The following is a 12,580-nucleotide window of genomic DNA, read 5'->3' on the forward strand; positions in this document are numbered from 1 at the left end:
CAGAGATCCTGAATTTCAAGATGGATGCAGTAACTACCTTTGGACTTCAGACTGTACCTAAAGTATATGTATAGAAATAAAGACAAGGGGATGTTGGGTAACTAAAAGGGTGAACTATGGTAGATATTTTTAATCGGCCACCTAAAAGCCATTCATAACCTTCTTCCTTACTTTTCTTGGCAGCAAAGCTAAAATATTCACCTTCCCACACATCTTTGCTGCCAAGGGTGGCCATATTACCCTGTTCTGGCCAATACAATCTAAGGGAAATTACTGGATGGGGTTTCCAGGGAAGCTTTTTAAAAGAAATAGTTTCAGATGACATAAGTAAGGCAATTAACATTTTTCTTTCAAAAATATCAAAAATATTACATACAAAGTCGAAGACTCCTTCACCCTTCAACTCTAGTCTTTTACCCTCCCCTCATCTCCTGTTATCAGTTTAGACCTTTCTCATGCATTTGAATACATACATACACACACACACAGAGAGAGAGAGAGAGAGAGAGAAAGAAGATATGTAATATTGTTGGGAGTTACCTAAATGGTATCATGCTGAAGGTACAACTCTGCAACTTGCTCTTCTTAGTAACATATTTCGGAGATATTTCCATACCATACTTGTAGATTGATACAGTTTGGCTCTGTATCCCCACCCAAATCTCATCTTGTAGCTCCCATAATTCCCACATGTTGTGGGAGGGACCCAGTGAGAGATGATTGAATCATGGGGGCGGGTCTTTCCCTTGCTGTCCTTGTGATAGTGAATGGGTCTCATGAGATCTCATAGTTTTAACAACGGTAGTTTCTTTGCACAAGCTCTCTCTTTGCCTGCTGCCATCCATGTAAGATGTGACGTGCTCCTCCTTGCCTTCCACCATAATTGTGAGGCCTCCCCAGACATGTGAAACTGTAAGTTCAATAAACCTCTTTCTTTTGTAAATTGCCAAGTCTCAAGTATGTCTTCTTCAGCAGTGTGAAAATGAACCAATACATAGTTTTTATTCTCTTTACTGGCTGCATAGTTTTCCATACTATGAATGCTCCACAATGTATTTTTTACAAATAATTTTAACTTTTATGTTAGATTCAAAGGGTACATGTGTAGGTTTGTTTCCTGGGTTTATTGTGTGATGCTGAGGTTTGGGGTGCAATTGATCCCATCACCCAGGTACTGAGCATAGCACCCAATAGTTAATTTTTCAATCCTTCCCTCCTCTCCTCCCACTGTAGTAGTCCCTAGTGTCTACCAGTGCCACCTTTATGTCCATGAGTCACGTTGTTTAACTCCCACTTACAAGTGAGAACATGCAGTATTTGGTTTTCTGTTTCTGAGATCATTCACTTAGAATAATGGCCTCTAGCTGCATCCATGTTGCTGCAAAGGACATGATTTTGTTCTTTTATTATGGCTGTGTAGTATTCCATGTGCATATGTACTGTTTTCTTTATGCAGTTCACCATTGATAGGTACCTACGTTGATTCCATGTCTTTGCTATTGTGAATAGTGCTGTGATGAACATATGAGTGCATGTGTCTTTTTGGTAGAACAATTTTTCCACAATTTATTTAGCCATTTTTAAAACTAATGAACATTTACACTCTGTTTCAGTGTTACTATGTATTATTTACTTTTGGAAACAGCATTGCAATGAAAATTCTTGTATACAGTTCTTTGTGCACATGTGCAAGTATTTCTCTAAGGCAGATACTGAAAAGCATAATTTCTAGGTCACAGGCTATGAACATTTTTAATTTTTATGTCCTTTTAAAATTTTAATAGATCCTGCCAAATTTCCCTACAAGGTGGCAGTACAAATTTATAGCTTCTCTGCAGTGCGTGAGAATACTCCACACTCTCACCAACTTACATTTTCTTTTCCAATCTGATGGGTAAGAAATGGCTTCTGGTTGTGTTCATTTGCAATTTTCTGATGAGCAGTGAGTTTAGCTTCATTTATCAGACTCCTCTCTCAATCGGGTCTTTCTTGGGGCCTCGGCAGCTCAGTGGATTCATATCAATGATCTGCATCATGTAAAGGGATGGACTTTGGAGTGGAAACAACAGAGTCAGGTCCTAATCTCTTTTCTATAATAACTCAGGGAAGTTAATGAGAATGATGAGGAGATTAAATGAGACAACGCATAGAAGTGATTTAGCCCAGTGCCTGATGCATCAAGAACATCCAAAAAATGCTGGTTATCCTCATCAGTCTTGTTATTATTATTATTATGACTATTATTATGACTACCATCTCCACTTCTCTCATGTGTGATAGGTAGCTGCTGACATAATTTCCAGTGATCCCCACCCCATAGTATTCATGCCCTGTGTAATCCCATACCTTGAGTGGTGGGCTGGATCTAGTGTCTTGTTCTTAACAAACAGAATACACCAAAAGTGGTGGAATATCACTTCCATGGTTAGCTTTAAAAAGACTGTGGATTTCATCTTGCTGACATGTTCCTATTGCTGTCTCCCTTCTTGTACATGTTGATGAAGCAAGCAGCCATGCTGGAGAGGCCCACATGGAGAGGAACTGAGGGAACCCTCCAGCCATCAGGCAATGAGGAGCTAAAGCTGGCAGCCTACCAGGAACTGAACCCTGCCAACAACCATGTAAATAAACTTGGAAGCAGATCTTCCCCAATCCAGCCTTCTGATGACTATAGCCCAGATGACACCTTGTGTGCTGCCTATGAGATACCCTGAAGCACAGGACCCAGCTAAATCATGTCTAGTTTTCACATCTACAGAAATTGTGAGATAATGCATGTTGTTACTTCAAGGCACTAAGTGTTGGGTGTTGGTGTGATTTGCTACACAGCAACAGCTAACTAATATATGATGTAAATTTCTTAAGGAAAAAGGCTCCATTAACCATCTTTCTTAATCAGTAACATAAAATTCAGAATCACTCCCTAAAACCATGGTAATGGTGTATCTTTTAGTGAAATAAACCTATTGAATAGTTCCCAAAAACAAGATATTGTGAGCTATTTGGAAGAAAAGTGCTTCTGGGTATTTTCATAGCCCTTGGCTTGATGTGTCACCACATGTTTACAAAGGCAGAAGGCAAGGTAGTATGACTATAGGAGCAAAGGCTTGATGGTCAATGGACTTGGCTTGGCTTTCAAGTTCAGCTCTTGGTGGTGTCACCTTGGGCTGTGTCACTTCTCCTCTCTGAGCCTCCAATTTCTCAACTACCCAGAGAGGTTAAAAAGCGAAAACCTCCCCAACCACACGTGGTTTTACTGTGAGAATGCAGAGATATACAACATCCAAACACCTAACCCTCAGCAGGTACAGAAATACTACTCATTTTTTCCAAGACTTTTTTGACCTTGACATTTCTGCCCCTTCACAAACAGAAAAAACACTGAAAAACACGTCACTGAAACGGTAAAGGAAAAATGCCAGCTCCATTGAGCTTATATGAGAAGAAAAGGGAGGCCCAGGCTTTGCCACAGGATTAAGAATAAAAGCAGATGAAAGGTGGGATTCTATCCAGGAACAGACTGTGTTGAAAGGGAATCTTATCAAAACTGCAGTAAACATTTGTCCTCTCTTCAGCCTTGGAAAGAAAAAAAAGAGAGAGATTGGAGTGTTACCTACAAGGGTGAAGGTTGATTTTTCTTTTAACTTTTCAGCTAATCTCAGTCACCTTCTATGTAATAAAGGACTGAAAAATAAAAGTCTATCCAGCTTTGGAGGGACCTTACCTGGGGTACTTTTCCTACTTTTTTCCAAAAGAAATACTCTAAAACCACAAACCTGCACCTGTTTCCCTTGACTTAAGGGCCCAAAAAGTGATGTTTTCAATTAGTAGATGCTTTTCTTTCCAAAATTGATATTAAGACAAAGTTTTATAGCTAAAAAATTAATTTTCTTTCACTGCCCCAAAACGAAAAGGACAAGAAAGAAAGAAGAAATAAGGAAGGAAGGAAGGAAGGAAGGAAGGAAGGAAGGAAGGAAGGAAGGAAGGAAGGAAGGAAGGAAGGAAGGTCCTCTGTTTCTTACCCCTTTTCCTAAATTTTTCACTGTAAATGTTCAAGCTTTTCCTCTGCTAGGAGCACAAATCCTTTGAAGTAGGAGTAAGAAACAGCCCAGGCCAACTCTGGCTGTGGCCCAGAGACGAGGCTCATCTGAGGTGGCTCAGGAAAGGCTGGTAGTGATGGCTTGAGTTTCAATTTGGCCAAAGCCCGCTTCTGTCTGCTCTCCTCCCTATACAGAGGAGCAAATGCTGTTTAGACAGTCCAGCCCATAGATTATTTCCATTTCAGCTCCACTCCTTCTTCACCTGCTCGTGAGTGGTGAGAATTCATCGGTAAGAAGATCCTTGGATTCCCTGCACACAAGATCACCAGCAGGGAGAGGATGGGCGGGATGGGGAGGACCTATCTTTTGTGTTATGAAAAGTGGGCACCGACAATGAATGACTCTGTGGGTCATTCCTACCCTCCAGGCCCTCTTTGAGTGAAGGCAGCTTTGAAAACCAATCAGGCAGGTGACTTTTAAAATGGGGAAACAGGACAAGCATGGTGACTCACACCTGTAATCCCAGCAGTTTGGGAGGCTGAGGAGGGCAGATCGCCTGAGCCTAGGAGTTTGAGACCAGCCTGGCCAACATAGTGAAACCGTATCTCTACAAAGAAAAAAAAAACAAAAATTAGCTGGATGTGGTGGCGCACACCTGTACTCCCAGGTATTCTGGAGGCTGAGGCAGGAGGATCACTTGAGCTCAGGACTTCAAGCCTGCAGCGAACCCTGATCATGCCACTGCACTCCAGCCTGGATGACAGAGTGAGAGCCTGTCGCAAAAAAAATAAAATTAAATTTAAAAAATGGGGGGACGGACAGGTTTAAGGAATCACAGTTGTATGTGCTTTTGTTCTTCTATTCTCCGTCCAAACAATGTGATCAGTCCAATCCAACAAGATCGACATTCTTACCCCAGAAGTAGAAGAAGCAGAGTTCCTTCGCACCAGCCACCAGGGCAGAGCCCAGTGCTCTGAGCAGGGCGGCTAGAGTTAGCAAAGAAAAATACAGGCTACCCAGTTAAATTGGAATTTCAGATAAATAACTTTTTTTTACTAAAAAATTTTTTTCAATTATCTGAAAGTAGAATGTCACTGGGCATCCTGTATTTTATCCAGCAGTCCTGGCCATGGGGAGTTTGACTCTGGGAGGAGAGCACTGAAGCCACAGAGCAAGAGGTGACTCCCAGAGGCTTCCAGGCGGTCAACAGTCCAGGGGGCATAGCAAGACCCAGAGCCTGTAGTGCCCATGGTGGGAGTATATGTCCCATGGTGATGGTGCCAGTAGTGACCTGTGAAAGGGACCATCACTGGGCAGGGTCTTCCTCCTGCCTCAGTTTCCCCTTCCTGCCTAAAGGCCATCTCCAGCTTTCCTCTTGATCCTGAGAGCTACCTGATAATCATCCGCAAGATTCCTTTCATTGTTATGCACTCTTCACTGCCTTTTTCCCAAATGTATCCTCTTTCCCAGTTCCTAGGCCGGTCCCAGCACAGCGGTGAGGGTCAGAACACCCCCTTGACCCAAATCCCTCAAAAAGGGCTAGCAACATCCCCAGGAGGCCACTTCTCAGGAATACAGGAGGCAGCTCTGCTTGTTCTTGACCTCGGAGAACTCAGCCATGCTGCAGAAATCTTTCTACTTGGCCCTGGCCACCTTCCTCTCTGCTGTTCACGGGCTTGTGGGAGAGGGGCCATTTGTCAGGTGGATTTTAGTGCAACTCTGGCGCTGCTGTCCCAGTGCCCACTGCTTTTCATTTGCCTCTGAAGGCTGGTGCTGGCAGGGACAGGAGTGGGCTTTGCACTCCATTTTTTCCCAGTAAAGACTCCCTCGAGTCCTCTTTCAGCTCGACTGAGAGTGGGCCGATGGAGCCACTTGCTAAAGAATTCTGTGGCGCACGGAGCAGGAGACACAGCACCTGCCAAATATGAGAGGAGGTGGTGGGGCCTGCCCTTGTGGCTCTTTCCTAGAGGCCCCGCCCCAGTCAGCCCAGGACACGCCCTCTATCCGGTGACTCTGACCCTCCATCCCCTCTTCACTGTTTCCTGCATACCACACTGTTTAAAAAGAAGGGGTCTACACCATGGCACACACTTGTGGTCCCAGCTACTTGGGAGGCTGAAGCGGGAGGATTGCTTGGGCCCAGGAGTTGGGGGCTGTAGTAGGCTGTAATTGCCTACCGCACTTCAGCCTGGGAAAATAAAAAAATAAAAATAAATAAATAAATAAATAAAAGCAAGGGATTTGGACCAGTACAAATTCAGGTTTGAACCCTGGCTCTGCCTCTCCCTGGCAGTATATGATCTCGATGGCTATACCTTGATGAACCTCAGACTTCTCATTGTCAAATGGGGTAATAAATGAATCTGGTTCATGGGGTGTGGGTATAGGTGCAGTGAAATGACGCAAGTGAGGTGCTTAAACAGTGCAGAGGACACCCCTAGCCTTCCCTTATGCCCCCTCCTGCACAGTAGGAGCCTTACCCTATCCCTGGAGATAGAGTTTGCTAAGTGTGCCAGAGATAGTGGTCTTGTCTTCCCCATCCTGACCAGAAACTCACACACAAGTGTGTGTACAGGATGCCACAGAGAGCAGCCTCAACCAGGCATGGGTGACAGTGAATCATAGTAATAACAAAAACGGATCCCATTTATTTAGTGTCTTTATGTCCCAGGAACTGCAGAGGGGATAAATCAATAACAAAACCCCTTGCTCTCATGAAGTTTACATGTTTTATCTGTCAATCCTCACATTTACCCTAGGAAATAAGTACTGCTGATGGGTTCATTTTACGGAGTAGGACACTGAGGCTCAGAGAGGGTGAGTGACTTGCCCAAGGCCACCCAGCCTAGTGAGTAAACTGGGATGCAAACCCAGGGACTCCAAAGCCTATCCCTTTATGACTGCTTTGTTTCACTTACGCTTCAGGAGAAGGCTGCGCGGTTGGTTCCATTTTGCCAATAATGAAGGAAAGAGGCTCAGTCAGGTGAAGTCACTTGCCCCAAGTCACCAGGTAGGTCAAGCACAGAGCTTTCAGTGAATGCCAGTGTGTCTGACTCCACAAGGCCATGGGCCCCTCATCTTACCACTAGAAGGGCCACCTCTCAGCATCCCTGGAGGCAGCCAGCAGAGCATGGAGCTGAGGGTCCCTCAAAAGCCCTCTCATTGAAAGAGATCCCAATCCAACTTAGCGGCATTGAGAAAGGCAGCTGCACACCTAGATGGGCCTCCTCCTCCAGACATGGCTCCCGGGACCACCAGGGAGCCTGCCCAGGAGGGAGAGGCGGACCTTTCTCAAGCCCCATTTCTAGTTCTCCCCGCTCCTTCCTTTTGGGAAGCCAATGGGCACCACGTCGACCACAGCCCCGCAGTGCTCAGCCCAGGCATGAAGTCTCAGGAAGCCCAGCCTATCAGAGTGCTTGTTCAGTGACTCCTGCCCGTGTCTGTATCTGCTGGAAGAAAGCCGCCACTCCCCGGAGCCCCACTCTGGGCACCCCCTAACAGCGCCTGCCAACCAGTGAAGTGATGTCTGGAGCCCGATCTCCGCAGCCGCTACTCAAGGCTTCCCATAATGATTTTTCCCTTCTGGAAAGCTGTTTTTTGTTTGTCTGTTTGTTTGTTTGTGTGTTTGATTTTGAGACAGGGTCTCACTCTGTCACCCAGGCTGGAGTACAGTGGTGCCCTCTCGGCTCACTGCAACCATCGCCTCCTGGGTTCAAGCGATCCTCCCACCTCAGCCTCCCGAGTAGCTGGGATTACAGACGCACACCAAGTCTCCTGGCGAATTTTTGTATTTTTTGTAGAGACGGGGTTTCACCACTTTGTGCAGGCTGGTCTCAAACTCCTGGACTCAAGCTATCCACTCGCCCCAGCCTCCCAAAGTGCTGGGATTACAGGCTTAAGCCACTGTGCCCGGCTTAGAAAGAATTTTTGTATTTTTTGTAGAGACGGGGTTTCACCACTTTGTGCAGGCGCTGGTCTCAAACTCCTGGACTCAAGCTATCCACTCGCCCCAGCCTCCCAAAGTGCTGGGATTACAGGCTTAAGCCACTGTGCCCGGCTTAGAAAGCTTTTTTCTTTTTTTTTTTTTTTTAACCCAAACTACATTTTTAATTTTCCCCTGCCAGCACCCCAGCCTACTGTACACATTAGAAACACTGGTAGTAAGGGTAGGTTATCCGGTCCTGTCCTACATGGCTTCAGAGATAAGGTGGGAATTCCTGTTTAATGGAAGAGACTAGTGCCAACTTGGCTCAATTTTTACCATATTTGCTACCTCTAGCTATTAGAATTAGACACACCTGGGTGTAAATACAAGCACTGTCTTTGCACATGGTAATTAAATTAGGGGTGGGCTATTTTAATAATTTGTTAACTAGTTCTCCCGTGTATTACTCAGGAATTTTAACTGTAAGTGACAGAAATCCAACTCAACTAGGTTCAAGAGGGGAAAAAAAAGGAGAGGTGGGAGGTATATATTGGATCATGAAACTCAAGAGTCCAGGATAGTGTTAGTTTCAGCTTCAGGCACAGCTGGATCCAGGAGTTAAACAAAGTCAAGCCTCAGTCTCTTACCCCATCTCTGTTTTTTTCTGTGTTGGCTTCTGTTATGCGCTGCATTGTGCTCCTCCCACCTCCAGTATGTCGAAATCCTAACCCCTGGTATTTCAGATGTTAACTATATTTTCTGATAGGGTCTTTAAAGAAGTAATTAAGGTTAAGTGAAGTCATTAGGTGGAACTTAATTCATTATGAGTTGCCTGTGGCCAGGCACAGTGGCTCACATCTGTAATCCCAGCACTTTGGGAGACCAAGGCAGGTGGATCACAAGGTCAGGAGTTTGAGACCAGCCTGGCCAATATGGCGAAAGCCCGTCTCTACTAAAAATACAAAAATTAGCTGGGCATGGTGGTCGTGCCCGTAGTCCCAGCTACTTGGGAGGCTGAGGCAGGAGAATTGCTTGAACCTGGGAAGTGGAGGTTGTAGTGAGCCGAGATCACATCACTGCACTCCAGCCTGGTGACAGAACAAGAGACTCCATCTCAAAAAAAAAAGAAAAAAAAAAGGAGAAGAAGAAGAGGAGATTAGGACACAGACACATACAGAGGGAAGACCATGTCAAGACACCAGAAGAAGACAGCCACCTATCTACAAGCCGAAGAGAAGCCTCAGAAGAAACCAACCCTGCTGACACCTTGATCTTGGACTTAGCCTCCAGACTTGTGGGGAAATAAATTTCTGTTGTTTAAGCCCCCCAGTCTGTGATACTTTACTATGGCTGCCCAAGGAAACTAATGCAACTTTGTTGTCAAGCAACCTGTCTTCATATGCTGACAGCATGGCCCCTGCAGCTCCAGGTGGACATAACCAACTCAGCAACCTCAGGAGAAAGAATCTCTTTTCTGCAACAAGTTTAACAAAAATCTCAGAACTGAGTCTCATTGGTTGGCCTCTGGTCACATGTACACTCCTGAGCCAATCCCTGCAGCCAGGGGGATGGAAGAGGCTGATGGGCCAGACCTGAGTCATGTGCCACCCCTCAAGCTAGGGTGCAGTCAGCATTGGTGAAATCACCAGGCCACAGAGCAAGGGAGGTTGTTCCCTGGGGAAGAGCAGGTGCTAGGGAGGCTGAAATAGCAGGTCTCCACTTTCCCCTGCTTCTAATCTTCCCCCACCTCTCAAGCCATTCTCCACTGAGCTGCCTGGCAACTCTTTCTTTTTTTTGTTTTGTTTTGTTTTCTTTGTTGCTGTTGTTGTTGGTGGTGGTGCTGCTGTTGTTTTGGAGATGGAGTCTCACTCTGTCACCCAGGCTGGAGTGCAGTGGCACCATCTCAGCTCTCTGCAACCTCCGCCTCCTGGGTTCAAGTGATTCTCCTTCCTTAGCCTCCCGAGTAGCTGGGATTATGGGCACCCACAATCATGCCTGGCTAATTTTTGTATTTTTGTTGAGACAGGGTTTCGCCACGTTGGCCAGGCTAGTCTTGAACTCCTGACCTCAGGTGATCCACCAGCCTCGGCCTCCCAAAGTGCTGAGATTACAGGCGAGAGCCACCGCACCCTGATGAGAGCTCTCTCTTCATTTAAAATCAGACTACCCAAGCCACTCCTTCAGGAAAGGGTCAGGGTCTGGCCCTGCTGGCCTCTCCTCCACTTCCCCTCTCAGGAAACCTCCACTGCTTGCCACTCTTGGCACGTGACAGGCACTCTCAGCTGTTGGGCATCTTGCTGTGGCCTCCTCTACCTCTAACACTTCTCTGTTTCCTTCTCAAGGCCCACATCCAACATCACTGTCTCTGGGAACCCTTCCCTTTTGAGGCAGACCCACCTCCTTTCCAAAGTAGACCTGAATATCATGATGATTAAAAAGCTGGACACACTGCCTTGGTGCAGATCTGCTGGCTGTGTGACCTTGGGTAAGTTACTTACATCTCTGTTCCTCCATCTGTTTACTACCTAGTCCCCAGGGCTGTTGATTAATACATGAAAAGCACTTAGAACCGTGTCTGGTACATGGAAAATGCCTACTAAGTGTTAGCTGTTATTACCTCATGTTTGGACACACCTCCACTGGAAATTATCTGTTGGCCCATCTGTTTCCCTTATCAAGTCTGCATACTCCTCTGAAGGAGGGCGTCTTTGCCAGCTCAGGCTGCTGTAACAAAATACCAGAAACCGGGTGGCTTATAAATAATAGAAATGTATTTCTCACGCTCTGGAGGCTGGAAGTCTGAAATCAGAGTGCCAGCATGATCAGGTTCTGGTGAGGGCCCTCTTCTGGGTTAAGGCCGACTTCTCCATGTGTCCTCACGTGGCAGAAAGAGAGCCAGGGAGCTCTTTTCAGTCTCTTTTTTAAGGGCATTAATCCTGTTCACAAGGGATCCACCTTCAAGACCTGCTCACCTCCCAAAGACCCCACCTCCAAATACCGTCACTTTGGGAATTAGATTTCAGCACAGGAATTCGGCCGGGGATACGAGACTCACCCCATAGCAGAAAGAGAGCTTATCCATCACACTGGCTCCATGGTACTTAGGAGGTGTGGGCTGTGCTGTATCCCCAGCACAGAAAAGGTGCTCAGAATTTCATAACTATGAGTAAGCGAATGAGTGAGTGAGCGATTAAGCGAATGAGTGAATGAATACAGAGGAAGAGTCTTGGACAACAGATGGAACAAACTTCTCCCTTGATCTGCGCAAACCTCCACCTGTCCCTGAAACAGCCCTCAACCCTCAGCCAACCCCAACCCTTTCTCCTCGAAACAATTTTCCTCCTAGTCCCTCCTCCTACTTCATTCAGCCGAAATTCAAGTGCAAACCACCAGGAAAACCCAAAGAACGTCCATGGGATAAATCACCCAATTACTAATCAGGTCCATCCGTCCCACCATTAACCACTATTTTCCCTGCAAAAAGTAAACACGCCTCCTCCCCACCGCCTGACACGAGGGCCATTAAACCCAGGAAGGGTGTGTCTCCACAGCAGCCCAGAAACAACTTGAAAGTGGAAAAATACGGTGGACTCGGTGATTCAGTGGTCGTTCAGATATAGCCAGAATGTTTGGTTTCAGCCTTGACGGAAGCCATTGCTCTCCTACTTTGTCTCCTCTAAGATCGGAGGAGAGTGTGGACTTTGATAAGACATCCTTCTCAGGTCGGACGACTTTGTGCTTTCCCGGATGAGTTTGTCAAGCCCTTGAGTTTCTTTCAGATTTGGCTCCTGCCCTGGGTTAGGCATGGGGTGCCCAGAGATTCTGGCGCAAAGCAGGTGAATCTGAACAGTGCTCCCCAAAGGAAGCCGAGGTGGTGCTTCAGAAACCCGGGAGTGCAGCCCCCAGTACTTGGGCGACACATTTGGCTCTGGCTTCTGGCAGCAAAGGCAGAAAGCGAAACACATGGGGTTGCATAGCTTTCATTTTCCAACAACAGAAAGCATGTTCAAACCTCGGCAGAGACAACATTTTTCCTGGAACCAGGCTCCAGAAGGAATGTATCAGGGCCCCGTGGGGATAAGAACACCAGGTGACAGAGTGGATGAGTCCTGCCCCCTGTCCCCACGTTCATTCGTTCATTCAAGCAACCAACACCTGTTGAACCCTCATGCTGCATCTGGCCTCGCCTGGGGCCTGTGGCCACAGAGAATGCGTGACACAGTCCCTGATACTCAAGGTTTCCAATTCTCTCCCTCTACCTTCAGCCCCATACCCCCACTCCTCAGCTGATCACACCTACCCTCCCACCAGGAGCAACCATGACAGCAGTTACCCAAGTGCTGGATTGGACTTCCTCCCTCACTTCTGGAATGTAACCATCCATCTGGAGAGGAGATGGGGGCCAGGAGCTGCCTAGGTCCCCTCCTGCCCCCAGCAGCCAGCCTCCCACTTCCTCTTTGCTAACAGAACCCCAAGCCTTAGCAGGTGCACCCAGCCCAAGGGGACGCATGCTTGATCTAAGAAAGCTAGGTACTCCCATTCCCCTTCATTGACTGTTCCTTTCCCATTCCTTATAGCTAGAGATGGTCATGTGATCCAGTTCTGGTCAAAGACA

This window comes from Colobus angolensis, unplaced genomic scaffold, assembly GCF_000951035.1.
Source record: "Colobus angolensis palliatus isolate OR3802 unplaced genomic scaffold, Cang.pa_1.0 Scaffold27, whole genome shotgun sequence".
Classification (NCBI taxonomy): Eukaryota; Metazoa; Chordata; class Mammalia; order Primates; family Cercopithecidae; genus Colobus; species Colobus angolensis.